The following is a 1,362-nucleotide window of genomic DNA, read 5'->3' on the forward strand; positions in this document are numbered from 1 at the left end:
AATGGGCCGTAGATCGCATTCTATCGCACAAGGGACAAGGGACGTCATCTGTAGTTCAAAATCAAGTGGAAAGCTGGAGACGTCACCTGGCTCCCGCTTGACAAGATTGACGGCCTCGAGCATTTGAAATTATACCTGGATGAACAAGGGGTCAGCAGTGTCGCGGAACTCCCGGAAGGTAGTGGAATAATCGAAGGAGACGACCCGCAGATCTTCGCCGGTGGGATCACCCTGTGTGTCGACGATGCCGGTGGTCGGTGTGGACACCGACTATATAATGACCTTCGGATAGGTGATATAGGCACCGTTAGCTACTCTGCAACCTTAAGCCGATCTCCACTCAACCGCCACTCACCATCGTATATGCCCCCTTCATCTGGCTCGACCGCGGATCCGCCTGCGAAGAGGCGGGGTGCCACCAAGCGTAAAGAGCCGCCAACCGCAGTCGACCCCGACCCGACCGTTAATGCACCGCCGCCTAAGGATGCTGCGTCAACCACCGCCGATGCCGACCTAATGCCGCTCCCGGGTACGACGCCGGAAGGCGAGGACGTGGTGATCATTACCTGTTGCAAGGGCGTCGAATTCAACGCCACCCATAAGGAGTTCATCGTGGATCACGTACCTGCCCCGATGATAGGATGCCCGTTCGATGTGTACCATTGGAAGGACGTCGAGCGTTACCTTCGCTATGACGAGCGCATCCGTGGCGGTCTTGCCTCTGTCGACGAGCCGGTGCCAATTGGGTACTACTCCCTCCGCTCGACGCTCAGGAAGCTTGTCGATCCCAGCGTCGCTTCACTATCAGGGTTCGACGATAAGGGAACGGCTGAGGTGGAGGGCGAGCCGATGCGACCGATCTTCTTCCGGCCGGAAGTTCAGGAGGTCTTAGGCGGGCACGCCGCCAAGCGCGCTGCTAGATCGAAGTCGGCGAAGGAGGGACAGGAGAAGGCCGAGGGGACCCAGACGAAGAAGATCAAGAAGCAGTCGGTCGACGATCACGCGGGGTCAAACCAAGGATCACACAAGGTTCCCGGATCGTCGGGCTCGTCACTCGGCGCATTAGGGGTCGACGAAGATATCATTCAATTTGCTATCGCGCAAGCTCTTCGTGGACAGATGCGCGCTCAACAGCGCCGACGGGAGCGGGAATTGGAGAAGGGTTCGCGCAGGGGTGCGTAGGCGTGGGATCGAGGCGGAGGATTACCATATTGGGCGAAGCGGTTTCCACTTCGGGAGGGCGGATGTTACGTGCCGGTCCTGCCGGAAGCCGAGACCGAGAACTTCTTTCCTTTTCTAGCATCCGGCGCTGATGCGCCTTTTGACTGTTTGATCCTTTTGCTCCACTTCCATGTGACTCAA

This window comes from Punctularia strigosozonata (assembly GCF_000264995.1).
Source record: "Punctularia strigosozonata HHB-11173 SS5 unplaced genomic scaffold PUNSTscaffold_10, whole genome shotgun sequence".
Classification (NCBI taxonomy): Eukaryota; Fungi; Basidiomycota; class Agaricomycetes; order Corticiales; family Punctulariaceae; genus Punctularia; species Punctularia strigosozonata.